The sequence below is a fragment of the Myiozetetes cayanensis genome, unplaced genomic scaffold (genome assembly GCF_022539395.1).
Source record: "Myiozetetes cayanensis isolate MyiCay16 unplaced genomic scaffold, myiCay2020 scf1, whole genome shotgun sequence".
Taxonomy (NCBI): Eukaryota; Metazoa; Chordata; class Aves; order Passeriformes; family Tyrannidae; genus Myiozetetes; species Myiozetetes cayanensis.
In genome coordinates this window covers 6,917,290-6,939,409 of record NW_026086604.1, presented here as the reverse complement: position 1 = coordinate 6,939,409, position 22,120 = coordinate 6,917,290, and the positions used below count along the sequence as shown (strand labels likewise).

At 43.7% G+C, this 22,120-nt stretch overlaps 1 protein-coding gene across 1 annotated transcript in view; it reads right to left on the bottom strand.

Moving 5' to 3' along the window:
• Positions 1–22,120, bottom strand: part of KCNQ3 (potassium voltage-gated channel subfamily Q member 3) — a 204,397-nt gene that overhangs the window by 180,961 nt on the left and 1,316 nt on the right. The window lies entirely within an intron of this gene.

The following is a 22,120-nucleotide window of genomic DNA, read 5'->3' as shown; positions in this document are numbered from 1 at the left end:
AAAACCCATCTGGGCCGCTGATATATGGCAAGACATCGCTACCCGGGTAGAGAAGCTGATTGTGAGGGTCCGCCACGTAGATGCCCACGTGCCCAAAAATCGAGCCAATGAAGAACATCGCAACAATGAACGGGCAGACCGAGCTGCACAAGTTGAGGTGTCACAGGTGGACCTAGACTGGCAGCACAAAGGTGAACTGTTCTTAGCACGATGGGCTCATGATGCCGCCGGCCATCAAGGCAGAGATGCCACCTACAAATGGGCACGAGACCGAGGGGTGGATCTAACCATGGATGCTATCTCTCAGGTTATCCATGACTGTGAGACATGCGCTGCCATTAAACAGGCTAAGAGACTGAAACCCCTATGGTATGGTGGACGGTGGAATAAATACAGGTATGGGGAGGCTTGGCAGGTTGATTATATCACACTGCCACAGACCCGTCAAGGTAAGCACTATGTGCTCACCATGGTGGAAGCCACCACTGGATGGCTGGAGACGCATCCGGTGCCCCACGCCACTGCCAGAAATACCATCCTGGGCCTCGAAAAACAGGTCCTGTGGCGGCACGGCACTCCAGAGCGGATTGAGTCAGATAATGGGACACACTTCAAAAATAGTTTAGTTACCACCTGGGCGAAAGAGCATGGCATTGAGTGGGTCTATCACATACCATACCATGCAGCAGCTGCCGGGAAAGTTGAACGGTGCAATGGACTGTTGAAGACTACCCTGAAAGCATTAGGTGGAGGGACTTTCAAACACTGGGATCAACACCTAGCAAAGGCTACATGGTTAGTCAACACTAGAGGCTCCGTCAATCGAGCCGGCCCTGCCCAATCAGAGTCCCTTCACACTGTAGACGGGGACAAGGTCCCAGTGGTTCACATGAGAGGTATGTTAGGCAAAACAGTTTGGGTTAACCATGCCTCGAGCAAAGGCAAATCCATTCGTGGAGTTGTCTTTGCCCAAGGACCTGGTTGCACATGGTGGGTGATGCAAGAAGATGGAGAAACCCGGTGCATACCCCAAGGAGATATAATCTTAGGGTAAACAGGTCATAACTCTACCCATATTTGTATCTATATGTATTTGTGAATATGTACATAGTCTAGAATGATGTATGTATATGTGGAGTTAAAAAAGGTTCCATTTGATAGATGTATGGTGGCATGAGAAAAGGAAAAAAAAATTAGGGGTGGATAATGTCATAGTTCGTATTTTTAGCAAAGAATTTTTCTTTCCTTTCCTCCTGCCTGTGTGTGTGCTCTGTGATGGGCCATTTTAGTTGAACAAAAGAATCACCCGGAGCCCTTAACGATGGAGATTTGTCTCCTTGACAACGAAGGGGGGAGTTGGCTGGTGTGTGACTGGAAGGGGGTGGAGGCTGGGGGAGGAGACACTCTCGCTCTCTCGCACTGCCGGGAGAGAGGCTGCTGCGGAGCTGCAGACACTGCCGGGTTCCTTTGTTTTTTTTTTTCCTGTCGGAGGGGAGTTTTTGGCTGCTGCTCTTGGCTCACCTCTGGCTGACTGCAAGCTCTGCTTACAACGGACCCTAATCAGCTGAAGTTTGTGAGTTTTCTTCCATTGGGAGAACTTTCTGTTTTATTGCTGTTGTCTTCCCCCCTCCCCCGGTGGCAGCCAAGGATCCAACAGCGCCACCTGGTGACGGGCACTGGACATTACAAGTTCAACTCCTTCAGTGATCCAACAGCGCCACCTGGTGACTATAATAGGACACTACAAGTTTTTTACACCTTCAGTGACCCAACAGCGCCACCTGGTGAATGGTACAGGACATTACAAATTTTGCATCTCCAGTGACCCGACGGCGCCCCCTGCTGACTGTGGTTGGAACAGCACCAAAGGGTGCAAGAAATTGAACTATTTCTTTTTTTTGCCGGTTTATCAGTTTTGTTCTTGAAGGGGATTATTGGTGGGTATAGGAGTATTACTTAGTTATTTTACTTGAGTTTTTTTTTTTTCGTGTTCCTGTTAATACACACATACCTTTTAATAAAGGGCTGTTATTTTCCCTTTTCCATAATTTGTTTTCCTTCAATCGGAGCCTCTTAATTTTGGATTTATAATTGTTTGGAAAGAGAAGTTTGGGTCTTTTCCTCCTAATTCATCCTCAGCAAAAGACCCTTGTCTCATTTAAACTGGGACAACTTCCAAGTTGAAGCCGTGTGTAGAACACACTGAGCAGCTTCTCCTGGTACCTCTTCAGTTTGCCAAGTCAGAAATGTGGCATAAAAGCTTTCTGTACCTTGGAAATCTTTGGGGTTTTTTTAAAGGGAGCTGCTTGGCTTTTTAACAGCTGACTACTACAAGAAATTACGGAAATCAGAAAGACATTTTATCCAGCTCACTTTTAATGTTTTTCAGCTGTTGTCTCCAGAATAAGCTCATTCCTCTACAACCAGCAATTTTCTAGCCAGAGATTTAAATAAACCAGTGAGCAGTGGTGTGCCATATTGGTGTTTCTAAAATTAGTTGCACAGTCATAATTCTGATTTCCCACCTCTGCTCTTCTCTGGAACAGTCAAGCTACAGAGCCAAAGGACACAAAACTGGATGATGAAGACAGGCAGAAGGTCTTACGGCTTTGCCAGAAACATATTTTTGGCATTCATACACTACAGGCCTCTCTGCAGCCAGTTTTTCTCTTAGTTCACTTAATCTTCACCAGAACATTCAGCCAACTTCCAGCTCAGCTTATGACACATGGAAATGACACCGTTTCTCTGAGCGCCTCCAGCACACACTATTCAGAGCTGCTCACTCATTTTTCTTTCCGTTCATGTTGTCAGGGATAACCTCCAATGCACTAACAGACAAGACAAGGATCCTTCTAGAAAACTGTTCTGCAGCTGAATTGAGAGAGGTTCTTGGGTTCATGGATTTTTTTTTCCCTGGTGCACAACATCTTCCAACAGAAAGTGGTCGTTTGTTCACTGTTCTCCGGACCCTGCAAGGTTCATCCAGGATTTATCTCCTGGTGTTTGACAGCTAAGACTGAGGAGCTGATATGGAGCAGAGGTGCTCCTCTAGGAGCACCCACCATGTTTTCCAAAGCACAGCACGCTGTCCTTAGGAGAGCTTTATCACTAAAGGCTGGGCTTCAGCACAGATGCTGGAGCACAGCCCAAACACTGCAAGACCATCTTGACAGAGCAACGTACCCCTGAGTCATGGTTCCTCCTGTGCTTTCCCTTGCCTCTTGCTGGGAAGAGCATTTTCTCCCAGATCTGTGCCAGCCCTTATTGATTGCATGACAGATCTTTATTGCACTTACCCCAAATGTATTTGCTGCTTTGGCATCAGCTGGAGGAGGCAAAGATGCATGAAGCTGCCTCGCTGACTTTTCTAATAGCCTTTCTTCAAATAATCTATTCCTGCGGTATATACAACATTATTATTAACAGTTTATGCTGAGGGCAAACTGGGAGTGCTGCCAGTGTTTCTTGTTTCACCCCTTTTCCTCTGGATCTACCTGTAAATTCCCCTGTTACACTGAAATTGTAAGGTCTTTGCGTGAAGACCAGTTTGTTATCTGCATTTGCAGTGAGACCACAGACCATAACTAGGTTCTTGCTGATGCTGCAACAGAAATATTTTATTTAAAGTACTACTTCCCATGAACTGGCCTTCCACTTTCCTTGCTTGCTCTCTCTTCCCTAATTACTCAAAAATTAGCAAATTTCAGCCATTGTCCCCTAAACTGCAGTTATGAGTGTCATCCCACTGTAACAAGTTTTGACCATGGAATGACAAAATCTGCTTTCCCTTTCCAGCCCTTCTAGCCCATCTCTCCTCCCTGTCACTTTCCTCCCCAGTTAAATCAGACACCTTGCAACCAGACCTGCTTATTGAGAAGGTGCAAATTGCTGCCTACAAGGCCCAGTAGCATCCAGCACCTGTGTCAACTCTGTCCCCATTCCCTGCCCCCAGCAGCACCACATACAGGATCCAGACACACAGGAACAGGCTTTGCTTTCCAGAGTTGCCCAAAACAAAGCCAACTGCAAGTCTGTCTGCATAAATCAACAACATAAACAATATACAGGAGCTAAGCCACTTGCCAGCGGAAGGATCACAACCCACCTTGAGATTTGTGCATAAGGTTTAGCCCGTATCTCTCCCATATTTAGCCCGTGGCAGCAGCTGCCATGAAATGTCATTGCTCAACAGCTCATGGTGGCCCAGAAAACGAAGAAAACCTCAGTGTTACACAATTCTATCTTCTTTATTACCTCCCTAAATCCTCTGTATTTCCATCAAAGATGGAAGTGCAGGAAGGACAGAGATGAGACAGAACACAGGTGGGGGCAGAGGATGCACACAGGCTACATGTCTTAAACTCTCCATTTCCCCACTGACAGTAGGCCTGGGGCAACAAGAGGGACCTGCAGAGTTCAGGTGAAGAGAATTAAGCAAATCCACCCAACCTACCTGGAGCTTGTATATGAATCTGAGTGAAATGTGGCTGAAAAGCGTGGTTTGAGAATAAAGATGGACAGGACCTCCAGACTGGTCAGAAACACAAACCCAGCTGGCCCCAGCAAACAGGTGGATTAGACACAAATATTGCACCCCATCACAGGCTCTGTATGAGCAGCCAGCTGCATAGGAGGGGTATGACCATGTGTGAGACCCCAGCCACAAAACATCCCTGGCAAGCTGAATTGATATAAAAGAAGCTGAATTAGCAGCCCTGAAACACGACAGCCTTCAGCTGATTCGTCTTCTCTCCCTGAGAGTGAAAATAGTATGATAAACAACAGTTTGTGTGCCCACACCTTGCACTACCACTGAGCCCCGGCTGGTCTTGGAGTTCATACTCTCAGGAACAGTGGCAAAGCAGAGGTGCCCTTTGCACTAGACCTTTTACTCATTTAATCTGTGGCATAAGTGAAAATACTGCCAGTGAGGATGTCAGCTTTGGGGATGGCTTTTGAATATCATTTCAAGGCCAGTCAGAGGGAACAGTCTCTCCAGTGGACCATGACCTTTATTTCCCAACGTCTTCCCAGAACAACAATGGACTGAACCCTCAGTTCTCAAAGAACAGTTACTAATGCTGAACCATTGCTTGGTCTGGAGTGACACCACTCTCTTTTCCACCAGTGATACCATCTTCTCCTACTTATTGATCCCCTTTTTCACTCTCCTTTTCACTCTCCGTCCCCCAAGCAAGAAAGGAGCAGTCTGTAAGAATCAGCAAACACGGCGTTTTGCTCCTTCCAGTCTTCACTTGCAGAAGGCTTGTGTCTGTGCCACATATGCAAAACACTAACAATTCTGGAGCACTGAGACAACTGATTATTACAGCCATTGTAACTGATTTCTTGTTAAATTATACCTGCCCCAGCTGTCAATCACAGTCATTTCTGTGCCGTGTTGTGTACAAACTTGGACCCAACCTGGGTTAAAGATCCTCTGTGCTCTGTCTGGGCAGCACACAGCACAAGGGACTCAGCTGGGCAGGGTGGACTGCATCTCACTGAGGAGGTCAGGCGTGTCTGCGCCTCCTCAGCTTCTCAGGAAAAATCTGGAAGTTTTTATGGAAGAAATGTGGTGGGACCTAAAAGTGCTGGAAGGAATCTGGGATACTCTGGGATGCACAGCCCAAAGGGCTTTCATCTCTGCTTGTCCCTGAAGATGCTTCTGTAGTATGTATAAATACATTATAAATCATTTCTGGGATAGTAAAAAAGCACTTACTACATCCAAATAGGAATAAGAGCTGCAGTGACTGTGTGGTACTGTGCTGTTTCAAACACACATTCACAGGTATGTCAGACATAACCTTTGCCATCACATTCACCTCCCATTCATTTTGGCTTATCACATGACTGCACACTGCTAAAAATGTCCTTATCTCCACTAAAAATGATTCAGGGGCTTAAAAAGGGCACCATAACACAAAGATTAATCTCCAACTAAAACCCTGATTTTATGCTAGATTTGCTGACTCAGAGCAAGGCCAGTGACTTTCCTCTACCTAACCTTAAAGAAAAACCCAAAAAGCAGCAAACCACCAACCTGCAGGCAATATCCTGTAAGTGATATAACACCATAAATGGAGAATTACAAAAGGTCTTGCAGCTTGATATCATGTTGTAGGGTAAGGTCACAGACGTAAAGAAACTTACTGAAACTTACTAAAGAGAAGTGCTGTCAGGCCATGAGACGAGAGAGAGAACAGCTAAAATCTTCACCCCACTTATGTGCCTCTCCCAGTGCTGGGAACTGAGTGCTGAGAATAAAGTTTAGGTTTCAGAATGAAGTGGTGGAGTCACCATCCCTCAAAATGTCCAAAAAAACAAGTAGATATGACACTTTATGATGGTTTAGTGGGGATGGTGGTATTTGATCAAAGGCTGGAGTTGATGATCTTGAAGATCTTTTCCAACCTTAATGATTCTAAGATTCTAAGCTATTCCTCTTTTCTTTTACATTCAATGTGCCTGGAATGTGCTGCTCCTTTGGTGCCTCTGTTTATTCTTTGGACCTTCTTCAGGTTTTGCAGCTAAACCATGAGCGTGTAGGGGAGAGAGGGAGGTTCACTGTTCCAGGGCCAGCCCCAAATTGCCACAAAGCACACTATCCTGGGATTTCATTTCTTGAGGGCTATGCTCTGCACTGCATTGACAGTTGAAGTTTAACTCTCGTGCTGTTTGGGTGTCAGTATGGAACTCACAGCCCTGTACTGCCAAGTGACAGTGACAACCGTGACATGTACAAAGACAATGGATACACCTCAGAAATCACAGTCCCCCAGCTCTCGGCAGAGTAGGAGTAGTTTAAGCAATAAAACAGCTGCTTTCCACCACTGCCTGGCCAAAACACTTCACTACTGACCAGGTCTTGGGCTTGTCCACTGAGAGCACACTGGGTCCCTGTAGATCAACAGCAACATCAGGTTTCACACTGAAGACACTTTGCAATTAGAGGAAAATAGGCAACTTGCCTGAAACAGGCACCACAGCACCAGGAGGGCAATTAAGCTGTTTTCTCTATACAAGCAGCACCTTCATTAAGTAGCTTTTAACATGTTCACCTACATGAGGAATCTTAATTCCCCTTCTTCTTCTGTTTTACCTCTCACAATGAGGTTACACCTCTTCCTTCTCCCTTTCGCAAGTTTGTTTCCAACATCTCCCTTGCCTCCTTCTCCAACTCAGCTGCTGTTTTGTCATTGTCACTGGAACTGTGTTCACAGCTGCTGCCTTCTTCCCTGCACCATTACTGCTCTTGTCTCACTCTAAAAAACATGGGCTTTCTTGCTTATTTTCCCTCTGGCTTTTCTTTTTTTTGTGGGCTGAAAACCATTCTTTTTTCCCTCTGGACAAGGCAGACATCAGACAGGTCCATCTGTTCTCCTTGCAGGATCAGTGGCAAAGAGACTGCATGGACACCTAAAAATTACATCCCACTCTTCAACAGAGATGACAGCTGAAGGAATGACCATATTGCAATTGATTTTTTAAATAACTCAAGAGATAGAGCTAGGTATTTATGTTCTGAATAGGATAACATTAACTTGGGGTCCTTTCCAGAAAAAAAAACAAAAACAAAAAATAAAAACAATAACAACAAAACCAAAATACCACATTCTTGCAATTATTATTTCACTATTAATGTAGGGATACCTTGACCAAAGAAACCAGCAACAATTTCTGACCCCAGTTCTGCAAAGCTATGCTAGATGAGCTTCACCTTCTGCATGCACGTGGAGCCTGAGGGACATCAGCAGAGGTCACCAGAGGGTAAGACTTAAAGGCACAAAGGCACAATAACAAGATTTAGGGACAAGACTGAGTCACAATTCAGCGCTGCAGAAATTTTGTGATCTTGGTTCATGTATTTACGTGCTTTGAGGAAGGTGTTCCAGACTTTAGACTGGATGAGATTTTTGTATTCGGGGCAGTCATCTTTAGGCCAAAAAGGATGGCTCTGTTCTACCCTCCTGTCCAGAGTACTTTGTGAAGTTACTATCCCCACAAGGCCTTCAACGATGTGATTAGGATAGGATTCATCTCAAAAAGTTACTGTTTGTAATGTAGGTGTCTACATCTAAGCCATGTATTGCAGCTCCCACTACAGTCAAGAGATATCAATTTATTTGGCATCATCGATGGTAATTAGGACATGATATATCCCTGTCGCCATTTACTTTGGGATGAGTTGAACATCAGCAATGCTTCTGCAGCAGTGGCTTATACCAGAATCTGAGGAGACTGAAATGACACATTTAGATATTTACAGGGAAGACATAACTACATTTAGTCTCAAGAATCCCAGCCCAATTACTATAACTGCTACTGCTTCTGTTATATTATATTAGGATGTTAACAATACAGTTACAATATAACTAAATATCTTTTTCCTGAGTTACTTCATTTCTCATCCACTTCTCTTATTGTTGCTAAATTAGAGAAAAAAACAAACCCCAACATATTCCTAGTTATAACTTTAAGTCTTGCTTAATCACCAGCCAAGAATATGCAGAATTATTGATTTAGCCCATATTTTGCAGCAAAGCTATAGCCTACAGCTGTCTTCTAGAAAATTCTCCAAGTTTGGTTTAAAAATGACAAGTGGAAAATTGATAATTTCTTGTGCAAATTCTTCCAGCAGATATCTGTTCCCCTATTAGAGCTTATATATAGCCTGAATTTATCTTGCATCATCTTTCAACCATGTTATATCATCATTTATGCAATTAAAAAGCCCTCTAGTATAACAGAAACTCCTAGTCTTCATAGCCTGGAACAAACATTGATGGAGAACTCAGATTAAGGCTTATAAACACATTATCTACTTCAAGTTGCTGGGAAATTAACTCATGGTGGAATAAGTGAAAACATGCATTGCCAATGAAGACAGATTTCCATCTGCTCAAAATCTTTTTTCTTCACTCATCCTAATGATGTTTTCTTTAGAGTTACTGTTTCCAGAAAACTGTAAGATATTACTCTGTAACAGAAGAGCTTCCCTATGGTGTCCAACAAAATGTTGTCTCAGAGGTGATTATGTCCTGTTTTGGTCTCTGGGAGCAATGTTCCTTCTCATCCCATTTGCTGGGGAATGTGATGATTCAGGAATTCAGCCCTGCCCATACGCTCAATTGCTAGAGAAAGCTGCTGTCCATTTATTGTCACACCAAGAGCTCCCATCTTTAATTTCCTGTTTATCAACACTGACAGCAAATGGAGCTGCAAACTAGGACATTGTGTTATCATCTTGACTGGGAGCAACAGCTCAGGCTATGTATGCAGTAACATGCAGATCATGGATTAGCCCGCATGTCGTGCTCCTAAACCACTTCCTCCTACCACTGAAACCAGGGACAGATATTAAATCAGTTTGTACCCTTTCTGGGAAGAGATATGGGTGTCCACCTCCACTTCATGTTCCCTCTTTCTTGAGGGAACAGCTGAGTCACCACAAGAAAGCTGTTACCTACACAGGTCATGAATAAATCAGTCCTTCCCTAACACCACCATCACCCCTGGAGCAAAGAGTGATCAGGAGCCCTGACTCAGAAGTGTGTGGGTTTGAATCAAAACAGCTCTTCTCCTACAAGGATGCTGTTTGTGTAGGGACTCCAACTTTGGGCTGTGCTCAAAGTCACGAGCTGGTCCAGCAGAAGCACCTTAGCACCAAATGCCATATTTGACATCAGGGAGCTGTGCAAGCAAGAGAGAAACACTAATGAAACACAAGATGATTCAGAGATAAGTCCTGCACCTAAACTACCTTGCACCATAAGGACAGAGTAATTCTTGTTGAGTCCCTACTCTGAGGGAATTTGAGGCACAGTTTGAATCCTGACATGGGTGAGCTCCATGTCAAAATCCAGTAACTTAAATAAAAAAGTGTAAAAAAGACCAAAAGGTAAATACAGCTATGTCTGGGTAGGAGACAGTTTGTCATGTCAGCTCTGTCAACCTGCTATTAGCACTTAGGTCCACAGATTTTAAGTCTGAACTCTAAGATTTTAAGACTGAACTCTACTGACATAGTCAAAATAGGAAAGACTGAGGAAAGGCAGGAAGAAGAGCTGGATGATCCAGGGATTGGTGCTGTTCTTCAGTAATGAGGCAATGAATGCCACCAAGGGAAGAAGAGAATATGGGAGAGAGGAACAAGGAGAAAGAGCTGGGAAAGCATGAAGGAGTTGTAGAGTTGAGACTGAATTATTCTTCTGAATAATGAAAATTCGGTGGAAACGTCAAAGCACAGTAAAAAAAAACAAAAACAAAAAAAAATTGAGAAGTCATTGGGAAAGGTTTCTTTTTTCAATTACCTGTACTGATTACACTGAAGGTTATTCCTAGCATTCTCCAGTGTCAGTACTGCAAACACAGGCAGTGTTGGTGCTAGTTAGCCTAGCAGCACACAACTCTCCTTGTACTAATAATTTGGAGCCTTGTTTCCTCCACAGTGGGCTGATCTGCCCAGCATCTCTGTCCAGATGTTACATCTCTCTTCTGTCCATGCATACTCAGGACTGAATGGAGTGGGGAGGGAAGAAGACTCTCCATGACTCCTGGCTTAGAACTCTCCTTGTTATAAGATATATATTAAACAACATACCTGTGAAGAGTAACCAAATTTATCACTCCTCACAATATAAAATAGTTCAACTCTTGGAGATGCACAAAACTCAACTGATACAGCCCCAAGCAAGCTGATCTGACTGTGAAGTTAACCCTGCTCTGGGGACTGGACTGAAGGCCTCTAAAACCTTACAAACTAAAAGGTTTTATGGTTGCAACTGTCAATCCCTGCTACAGCCCCACGATCAAACACAACCTTCACCAAGAAATGGGCAGAAAATGCTTCACTTGCTTAACTTCCCCAGATTATCTGCACTGGATTTGTTAACCAAGTAACTGGATTTATGAGAGAGGAAAAATCCTCTTTCTATGTTGAGGAGCAGAGAGGGAAGGAAAGCTTCCATGTTTCCATAAACCAGCTCCCAACATGAAGGAAACAAGCTGTGAACACCATGGTGTGAATACAGGTGGCTCTGGAACAGGGTGATGCTCGTTTGATCTGCCAGGGGATCTCCGTCTCTCCTATTTATCCCATTCCTTAAGCTGTCTTACCTTACTGAGAGGACAAGTCTGTTGTAGAAGGGAAGTACCTTGCCAGAGGTGTAGGACCTTCTTGGCCTCTGGTACTAGCAGAGAGTATCAGTAAAAAATGAAAAGATTTTGTATCAGGTCCAAAACAAGCTTGTGGTGCAGCAGCCAAATCCAATTGTTCTTCTGACTGTAATAGATTTACTCTACATTTGCACTGACATGACTAAAAGAGGTTGCTGGCTCAGTATTTCTGCAAAAACAAGCAAAACACAAACTAGCAGCTGTAAAAGGAACACACCACCACCCAAAACCACTTCTTCATGTCAGGGCATTTGCATGCATCCAGATTTTGTACAGTTCTCTGATGATTTCAGTATTAGGTTCAATAATGCTGGTTTTCTGATTCAGCTGGTGTATGAAAGTGAGCATGCCCCTGAAAATACTGAGTGGTGCCTACATATCTGCAAGGTCTCCAACTTTACAGAGAAAACTGTAGCACTTAAAAAAACACTCTGAGCTTATGAATGACCCTCACAATCACCCTCATTCACACCAAGCCATTCAAATTGACCTTTTACACTTCTTACAGGCTTCAAAAGGGCAATGTCCAAGCCACTCACAAAGTATTTTCTGGTCCCTTAAGGACGTCTGCTAGAAAGCAGAGTTGTCTTTGATTTGGTGAGGCAATTTTGAGTGATGGAGTCAAGAGAAGCAATGCAAATGGACAGAAATTCAGGAATGGGAGGAAGTTGGCCTGTTGCTGGCAAACTCCCACCACAGTAACACCTGTGCCCAGGTAAATCCTGAATGGCCTCAAGAAGATGGAGAGAAAATGGAGTCAATCTCAGGCTTGGATCTGAAGCCCAGTACAAAGGGTAGTTATGTCTGGATTTGAGTGTGACCTCAAGATCAACTGCCACTGTGATCATAAACCAAGGGCAAATATATGGGAGGGCTCAGGGAGATAAAGCCCATGGCAAAACAGAGAAAAAAGGGAAAGTGAAAAGGCAAGCCCAAGACTCCCAACTAGAGAAAGATCTTAAAGCTACTGAAATCATATGTTCTTCGGTATCATGTCAGGGATGACCGTAGGCTTGTCATGGTCTGTGATAATAGGTAGTCACATATGTAAAACTCTTGAGGAAAGGGAATTAGAATCGAGCCTAATTTTAATAAAAGCCCATGTAATAATAAGAGTCATGTTCCTCTTGCATTTAGAGGTGTGACTTTTCTGTTTGATTGTGGCTTTTACTGAGGACATTTACCAGAGATCAAGTCACCTCAGTTCCTGCTATAGACAACAGAGAGTTGCTCAGTAGAGCTGAAGGTGTAATTTATCTCCATGTAAAGCAGATCCCCACGTCTGGTTGGATGAATTGCACCAAAAAATCCATTGACTGTACTGACTAGATCTCCACTGACTATAAAGAGAAGTTAAATACCTACTGAACATGTCTAAATTCCATACATGAACATGTCTAAATTCAGCTGTCATCTCAGTGTGGCTTTGATCCTTGCCTTTCAGGTCAGGCAAAAAGTTTCCCATTCCCCAGGTGTTTTTGGTGCAAATACCCAAATTTAAGTTAGTCACATGAGCTCTCCTTTGTAGTCAGCAGAAAGTTTCAGGCGCTGCAAGAGGTGATTAATCTCACCTATTTTAGAACTGTCTTTAGAATGAGATTAATTGCACTCCAGAAAGTTCCATTTCCTGTTTTTCTTCAGCATCTATAAAAGGACTCCAGACAGCTTCCTCAGATAATGTGATAGATGGATGGATCCCATTGTGACTGTGGAGAGACTGACGCTCAAGCCCTAAGGAAAAGCAGGGAAATGCAGTTTGTTTAAGTAATTTAACACTGAAAAAAGCAGGGTATTTGACAATGCACTATGTGATAGCACCATACTCTGAGAGCAGGAACTGCCTCTGTCAGATCCCACCTCTGCACCCAGGACCCAACAAGGTAATGGAGCAATATCTACAATAATGAGTGAGACAAAATCAGGAGAAATACCCAAATATCAGCAGCAAAGCAACTAATAATATCTTCTTCTATGTTATGCAAGTAAGGAGTTTGGTAATGAATTATCAGTAGGCTCTTCCTCCTGGATCTGTATCACAAAAATGTATTCTTTTGTTAATATGCCAAGATGTAGGGGTGAAGTGTTTGAACCTCCACAGGAGTTTCATCAGCACAAGGAATATTGAAACGGAAAAGGCAGAAGCCGTGGCAAAGTCCCATGAACAGGAAGAATAAAAGATATAGAATATAAAATGTGTGACTGGACACACACATAGAGTGAAACCTGCCTTATTTCAGTGGGTTAGGATTTCTTGGGTCTTTATCTAAGTGAAGGGTCTTATTCCACGGGTCATGGTTTTACACTAAAAGACTGTCCATTTATGTTAGGTATAAGGAAGAATTTTTTTACAATGAGAGTGACAAAACACCAGCAAAGGTTGTCCAGAGAGGTGTTGGTTCCCTCATCCCTGGAAACATTCAAGGTCGGGTTGGATGAGGCTCTGAGCAACCTGCTCAAGTTGAAGGCATCCCTGCCCACGGCAGGAGGGTTGGACTAAATGGCCTTTAAAGGTCCCTTCCAACCCAAATTATTCTAAGATTCTATCCCAAAAAAGTGGGTTTCTGCATAGACCAGGAGGATATCCTAATTTTAAGATCTCACATATAAGAATTATGTCTTTTCTAGTAACCCAAAGATGCTCAGCCCTGCCCTCTGTCCAGCTGGCATGACCAATGTCCATATCATTGACCTCACTTGCCTCCAAAGCCCCACTCAGATTCCTGCTGGGAGTGGTCCCAGGTCTGTGGGGACTTGATCTGTGCTCAGCCACTCAGAACAAACCCATGGCACAGGTCATCCAGCAGTGTTGTGCTATCAGTCAGCGTGTGTCACTGCTTGGGAACACTCCTGGTATGGCTCTGCCAAATGGTCTAGACATAGTTAATTTCATGAGGAAAGCCACTGTCATAGCTGCAGAGCAAGGCTGGTCCTGAGTGTGGCCCTGTTGGTCCTGAGTGTGGCCCTGTGCATCTGGTGCCACGGCACAGACGGTGTCTGAGGTGTGATCAGGGAGCCTCAGCCAGCTGCGTGCATTGAAATTCCTCCTGCACGTCTCACAAGAGCAGCAGTGTTAGCAAAGGTAGAAGAGCAAATTCCAGTTCGTGTAATTACCTTCCTAAATTAATTCCCCTGCAATTTCAATCAGCTGCTCTTGACATTCCCTCCTCAGGGTGTAATCCCTCCTCATAAACGCTCTGAGCCCTGCATGGGGAGGCATGAGGGGAGCAAAGATAAGCAGAGCTGATGCTGCACTGCTGAGAGCTGGTGGGCAGCTCCCCACAGGGCGCTTGGGGGATTTCACTATCAGTCCCTCAACAGCTGTACTTGCTTCTCCTCCATCCCCACTGAAAGCAGAAAATTTTAGACTCTGAATTTACAGTCAGTGGGGAATTCCCTGTAAAGAGTCTTCTGGTTTAGTATTAGCATCTCTGTCGTTCACCTAAAGTTAGATATAACCCAAATTAACAGCTCCTACAAAATATAGAAGAACTAGGACCTGGATGGATTAGGACATTTAAGCTTTCAGCATTGCTTTAGCTCTACTTTAGAGGCGGATGGTACTAAGAACAATGAATTATATTGTTATATTAGATACACACCATGTCAAAAGCACAAAATATCTGAGATAGGAAGATAACAATTAAATGAACATCACAGAACTAAATAGATAAACAAAACAGGTTTGAATAAAAATAAATGAGGAACTATTTGCAATTTTGACACAGGTGAAGTATCTCATAAAATCTTTGTTTTAGTATTAATTCAGATGACCATTAAAATTCAGATGTCATTAAAAACTGGGTTCAGAGATATAAATAAAGCCCTAAAAATTGATATCAGATTAACAAGGAAGGGGGGAAGTCTTTATTTAGTGAAATGCTGAATGAAGTTTCTTAGTTCTGGCCTTATTAAATACTTTCTTAATGATCTAGAAAAAGAACTATGTTGGCAAAGAACTACGTTAGCAAAAAATTACAAGGTACTAATCTAGAAGGTGATCAAGACACTAGTAAGGACAGAATAAAGCAAATATAAAAAGCACCTGAGATTAAAAAACAGCACTGGAGTTAACATGACAATCACAAATTAACACAGGTGGGCAAAGTAATGCAAAACACATTCATACAGCTCCCAGCCACGGCTCTGAAAACTTGGGGGAAAAGCGAGATATAAGTATCCATAAAATAAAGTGTGTGAACTCAAAGTAAGTAAAAAGACAAGAGCCTCATCCAGAGAGGATGAGGACTCCTCCACTGCTGCTGCCATACCATGGGTCTGTACTGCTCCACCACCATGGACCAGCACTGAAGAAAAAGTAAAGTGGGAAAGACCTTGGCAAGATTGATATACGTAGGAGAAGGGAGTGAGAGCACATGGCACCTCAAGAGACACTGGGGGCTTCTCTGCCAGTGTCTCAGCACCTCTCCAAACTGAGATTCAGCAGTGTTAGAGATATTAAACCTCCACCTCAGCATGGTTTGCATCACTAAGGAGGACAAGGTGTTATCCTGGTGACTACAACTAGAGGTGGCCGTTAAGCTCTGGAAGGGATGAAGAACTTTGAAGGATCCTATAGAGAAGTGGAGGTTAGAGGAATCTCGCCAGGCCTGAACAGAACAGAGAGCTGGTTGTGCAGAGGAAGATGACGATACCAAGTGCTGCTTTCCACCAAATCTCAGTTGCACTCCTGTGCTTCAGATCACCTCAGTGCTGCCTTGGAGAGGTTCCTCCTGATATCACTTGCTCCAAGTCAAACAGACTTTTAAGTAGTTTGCTCACTTAAGGCTGGGGAAGGCAATTTACAGATTTCCAGCCTGGAAGTTCTCCCAAAGTGCCTTTTTCCAAAGTAGGTTACCATGAACCTAAATATCCCAAGGCGTGTCCCTCTCTCCACAGAAAACACTAAATTTCCCAGCTACCATCTCGAGACAGAAGTCAGCATACACTTAACAGCTCTTGCAGACCACATTCCCTGCAAAGCTATTAATATTTAAGTTATCCTATTTAATACAGTATCTGCCAGAAGCAATAGCAGATACAATGTCTCCATGGCTCTATTCCTTCTGTAAAGTTCCACGCACAAGAAGAGAGTGTGGCATTATTAAACACAAGAAGGGAATATATCATTATTAAATACAAGAATAAACATTATAATTTATTTATACCATGCAAGGCTGATCATGGTACCCAGCCACTCAGCTACCTGGCTGTGTCTAAGGTGAACAATCTATGATTTTTTAAAACAGATATAAGTGATCTTAACAATCATTTGACTGATTTTGATCAGAAAGTTTATTACAGCTGTTAAATTAGATTCAAGTTATTCCAGTTCAGACCTCGTCCTTGAATACTGAACATGCATCTCAATGCTACAAAGGACCTTCTGATGACCAAGAGACACAGAATTGTGTTCAAAATACATGCACAGGTTTGTATGCTGGGTAACCTATAATTAAAGAGGATTTATTCAAGTGATATTTGAAAACAAGGAGTCCCAAAAAAAGAACAGAAATGTGCAGGGTGAGTAGGTTCTGAGGTGACCTGTGGGAGAAGTAGGAATTGCTGGGGCACCTTCATGTTCACTTGCACACATTCAAGCACACCTTGATGTATGACTGGCGCTATATATATGTATTAATTTTTTAATCCAGCTGTTAATAGTCTTTAGTTACTATTTTTTCCCATTAGATTTGTTTTGAGTGTTTCTACATTTTGCAGCAAAATGAGCAAAACAGGCTTGGAAAGTTTCTCCCTCTTCATTTTTTGTACCATTTTCCTAATCTCCCTCTCAGGTTAAAACAATAAGCAAAACTCAGGTGCCCTCTCCACCCAGCAGCTGTTCCAGAGGAGCCCAGAACCTGCTGTGTCCTGTCATGATCTAATGTTTGCTGTGAGGAGCAAACAGAAGCACGTGAAGAAACTGAGATGGCTTCTAGGAACAAAGTGGTGCTTCCAACCAGAGTCCAGGCTGGAGATACTGTGGTAGCTCTAGTCCTGGGCTTAACTGCTGGGTAGTGTCTCCAGAACTGCTGGGATGGCACTGAGATGGTGCTGCTCCTCTCACAAAGTTCATAACAGAGAAGAAAAATCTGATTTTTTGGCTGCTGGAGAGGCTTTGCTGTATCACTGCTCAACAAATTGATGAAATTTGGGACTGTTCAGTTTTATAGACATTACACCAGGGACCATGACTTCTTTTTGAGGAGCTCTTGTTCCTAGGCCGAGCTGACAGCACTGAAAGACCAGCTGCTGCATGTTTGCTGACACTGGCAGTGCTGACGTTCACCCAGATGTGACTCCCTCCCTCGTGCATCGCTGACCACAGCGGATCTCGACGTCCATCCAGGTGAGGCTGCATTGCATGGTCTGAGCTGGGGACAAAAGAGTGCTCAGGGACCTGCATCCCCAGGGATTTAGGGGACACTGAGGCACACACCTGTGCAACATGGAATCACGTGCCTGCAGCTCCCACGAGCCCCTTGAGCAGGCATGAGTAGCACCAAAACTCAAGTTACCAGCATAGCCATGGCAACACGGAATACGTGGGCAAACCAACTCAACCTGCAGGTACCACTACGGAGTGGGTCTTGCTGTCAGCACCAATGCCCAAGCACAGAAATAAGAAGCTGTAAATGAAAACACATCTATTCACACCAAAGGTCTGTAATGTCAGAGGCAGTTTGGACGCTTCAACAAGCACTGGGCACCTGCGAGCTGTTGAAGTGACTCCAAAGCTATGGTTGGGAATCACACAAGCCACGCATGTTACCCAGGCAGTGGCTTCCCCAGGCTCTGATGCCCCCTCGCATTCCTCCCAGCAAACTCCCAGTGACCACAGCCCGTCATGTGGGCTGATCCCAGTGGCTGAGGCACAGTCTCATCTCCTTAAACCACACACAAACCCAGGGCAGCTCCGCAAGCCTGGAGCTGCAACAGCAGGGGTGTGTGGTAAGGTCTCCAATGACTAAGACTTCATTATTTTTTACAAAGTATACTGCAGAATATTTATCTGTGCATTATGATGAATTAGCATAAATAATTAAAAACAGAACTCAGATTGGCAAACACATAAGCAAAGGGCACTCGCTAATGGACCAGGCTCGCTCTGCTGCTCCAGGGACTCACTTAGATACAAGTCCTTGCCAAACAGGCCAAGGAAGGATTCATATTTGTCCTTCTTTTTACCCCAAACCTGTTCCTATTTCACCCCAGATGTTATACACAGGCTGGAGGTGGGTGAGCACCTTACAGAGCATCTCCCAAAAGGAGAGGAAGAAAATAATGGAAAGCCCCCAGACCTTCAACCTGTTCCCCAAGTCCCATGACACTCTTCTCTGCAAACAACACACCTACGATCAGTCATGCAGGAGGTGCTCGCTGGTGCTTCCCAGAAATGCTGACAATTTGATGGAACACATGACTATGCCTCCTCTTTTTATTCCAGGTATTAAGCAGTACTGAAAGAAGATTACATGGCAAATAGAGAAGGGTTCTCTAATGTTCCCCATGGTTTCCCCTTCTCTTCAGCAGGTACACCACGGTGATCTACACCAGCAGAGTGCAGCTGATATTTCACACTTTCCCAAAAAGAAAAATCTAATCCCAAACCTTTCCCTGGTCTTATTTTTCTGTGAAAGGCTGCAGCTGTCTCAGAAGCTGGTATGAAAATGAGAATATATCCTAGATATCTCTCCTTCAGCCTCTCTTTTCTTTAAGTCAGGTTGAAAATTTTCCACAAATTGCAATTCCAAACTTGATCTGTGTTATGTTATCTTTGTGGACTCTGTTCATTATCCACCAAATAGTCTGGGCTTACAATTAAACTGGAAAAATCAAAATCTTACTTGTTTTCAATTTTTCATTCTATTCATTAATGCTTCAGGGCATAAATAAAGCATTTGGATGGTTTGTGGAGGTGGACAGGTCTCAAGTCTGTCTCCCTGGCCAAAGTACACATCCCACAAGGCACAACCGCAGGGGTTTCCTACAATATTTTGTGCTGCCTAACACAAAGGGTAATATAGTGCATCATGGGAACATCACTTATTCCTACAGCGACACGAGCTCAGGAAAGAGCAGGGATAGATTGTAGCCTGACCTGCAACCCCCAAGAAATATTTCCAAATGAAATACCTCAAAGGTTAAAGAGATTTATTTTATTTTACTTTATTTCATTTTATTTTATTGAAAATGTTCAGCAGGAGTTTAGCCTTACAGAGGTGAAGCTCTTCTTAGGAAAAACAAATTTCTCTTACCAACTATGCCACTAAGATATTGCCATATTGCCAAGAAGTCCATCAACCCTGGTGTCCTAGCAAAGCAGAACTTCATGGGTGATACATAAATCTCCTGTCCAGTAGAGCTGGCAGAGAATAAATTTTCAGATAGGAAAGGAAACAGAGTCAGCTTCTTTAGGGAACAACTCCCCAAGGATAGGCTTGGACAAACTCACTTTTGCAGAACAAGAAGGAAGAATCACAAAGAAAATATCTCGTGCCACTTTCTGGAAATCACTGCCAGTGAAAGCTGAATGTTAAAGTTGCCATCAGGAACTTTTCCCTTTCTCCCCTGCATCTTTGTCCCTAGGGCTTGGCCTGATCACGTTCATGCATTCTCCTTGAATTATGTCAGTAGACTGAATAATTTCAGTAGATCTAACACCACCTAAAACTAAAGCAAGAGTTTACAACAGGCACTGCCCAAGCCTTATTTATGTGCACATTATAGGAGTGAGATACACAGGGGATCATGACCCCTTGGCAGCCACATGTGCATCACTGTATCATTTAATGAGATCCCATCTGTACCACCCTTTTAAAAGTTCTGGCATCCAAAGCTTTTGCAAAGACCTTGGCAAAGCCCCTCCTGAGCCCCACACAGCATCCTCAGCATGTCCTGAAAGTTGCAACCCTCTTCCATCAGCAGCTTCCTGCTTCCCAAACCCTGGAATATACACAGCACTGGAGTCCTTTGTATCTGAATGCTTGGATCTATAAGGACTTAATCACATCCATCCATGCTGCAATCCCTTTTGGTCCTCAGCTATTTATTGTCTGGTTATTTGTATATGAGAGCAACCATCTCACTAGTAGTTTCGAGTGCACGGCATTTATTGCAAGATTACTCAGAAGATGACACAAAGTGTAACATGCCACTAAGATAAGATAAATGGGACTTTTACTAAAGAGTAACACAGGATCAAAATTGTCAATTTTATGGAAAGACTGCAAATCTCTTGCCTTCCCAAGGAAAACTGTTCTAGTGTGAAAAGTATCACTGGGGGACTGCTGGGATGGCACTACAAATTATCACAGAAACACCTCCAACATCAGAGGGACTCCGTTAGGGAAGGAAAAAAGGTTAAAAGACAATTCATTTGAAAGCAAGAACAGAGACTTTGGATACCAACTTAGATGCTGCTTCCCACAGCACTTCTCCTGCTCTCAAGCAGGTCGTCTTCATTCTCCAGTGGCAGGCAGAAGCTCTGAAGCCTGTCAGCAAGATCTCAGCACACTCTGCCATCACTCTCACCAGATTCCTTTTTGTAGGGTTTGATCCTACACTGAGGTAAGACCCCAGAACTTCAACTGAGTTCAGAAGGAGCTGAGACTGAACAGAAACCCAGTGGGACCAACTTGGACTGCTGAGCCCCCTGGGGTGTCCTGGGAAGAGACAGGGTGTTTGTGCTCAGCTGACAGACTTGTGTGTTTTACTTGCTTTAAGGGTAAGGACTTCTAAAAGTGTTTTGTTTCATTTTCATTAACACTGAACTTGGCATCAATGGTTTTAACAAGACTGTTATTGACTTCTGAGAGAGCAGGTCAGACTCACATTTCAGTTTTGCAGGACTGAGTAGTCACCAAAGCAAAGTTGACCACACAGTGTCAGGCCGCTCCTAAGAAGGATGGAACCTTCCAAACATCCTGATTATTTTCCCGTTCTGTGAGCCATATTGGATAAGGATTTTAAGGTCAACCACATATATAGAGAGCTACCGAAAATAAACATTGTAACTTGGAAATTCTTATACCACTGCAAATAAATGTGAACCTCTCAGCTCACCTGAGCCTCTCCAGACACATCCACTGTCCTATTGCCTATATCCAGACACAAGCCTGGGCACAGATTTGACCCAGCTGCCACAGAGGAATGCCAACTGCTCACGATGCTCTGCCATGTGCCAAAACCTCACTGGTGCAGTGTGTGTGGGTTGACCAAGGCAGGATGAAAGGGGTGCCCCTCTGTCCAGACATGGCTCTCCCCATCAAGAAGCAGGTTATGCAACACTGAGCGTAATCTGAACAGCAAGCTCTGGACCAAAGAGCCTTCCCAGAGTAACACATTCCAAGAGCTGTCGCTCCCTGCCTGCCAGCACAAGTTTTCCTGTGGCACAAAGGAGCGAAAGAACTGAAAAAGTGTCACAGCATCCAGTATCCACATTTTCATAGAAATTAATCTGTAAAACAGGACCTGTGTCCCAAGATGTACTTCATAAATAAACACTGAAAAGGGGGTAGCAGCAATGAGTGAGTGGCACACAGCAGCACGCCAGTAGTGAACGTTTCATTTTAATACTTGCCCAGGGCTAAATCCTTGCCAACATCATGAAAAATTTGCCTGAAGGTAAAATCATAGCCCTGAGCTCAAGGTGTTTTATTTGCAGGTGCAAAGACTGTGCCAATGATTAAGACTTCCCACGATCAGGCTCCAGGCTACAGTCCATGCAGCTTAGAGAGCTTTGTTTGTCTTTGCCAAGTAAACCAGTTTCAGAAATCACTGCTTAAATCCTCTGTCACATAGAGCTGTGCACACCTAATAGCACCAAAGAAAAACAGTACCACCGTGATCACTGATAATCCCTTGGGTTTCCAAACACATTCACAACACTAAACCTCACATTTATTTTAATTGGTCTCTGCCAGCTCCATTCTATGCT